The following is a 545-nucleotide window of genomic DNA, read 5'->3' as shown; positions in this document are numbered from 1 at the left end:
CAGGATCGAACATTGTTTCGTTCTGCTGTGCATGGGGTCGCTATGAGTCGGTTCCGACTCGATGGCACCTGACAACAACATCCAGAAAGACCAGTACTTGGAGAAGGACATCATACTTTGTAGAGGAGGATCAGTGAAAAACAGGAAGGTCCTTAATGAGATGGATTGACAAAGTGGTCTCAAACATAAGAACTCTGAGAATGACGCTCATTCCACATCCTCATCTGACTCTGGCTTCTGTGGCAGTTCTCTGCCAATGTACCACAACAGCTAGTTTTGAATTCTCTTTAGAAAAATTTTACTTGAGTAGGATATTAATGAAAGAATGGGCAAAGAACAAGGCACCAGGAATTGATGGAATAAAAACTGAAATCTTTCAAGAAAGTGAGGCAGCACAAGAGGCACTCAACTCATCTCTGCCAAGAAATTTGGAAGACAACTATCTGGCCGACTGATTGGAAGAGATCCATGTCTGTGCCCATTCCAAAGAGAGGTGACCCAACAGAATGCGGAAATCATCGGACAATCTTTTTGATATCTCAAGC

This window comes from Chrysochloris asiatica, unplaced genomic scaffold (assembly GCF_000296735.1).
Source record: "Chrysochloris asiatica unplaced genomic scaffold, ChrAsi1.0 scaffold00146, whole genome shotgun sequence".
NCBI classification, from domain to species: domain Eukaryota; kingdom Metazoa; phylum Chordata; class Mammalia; order Afrosoricida; family Chrysochloridae; genus Chrysochloris; species Chrysochloris asiatica.
This window is presented reverse-complemented; position numbering follows the sequence as displayed.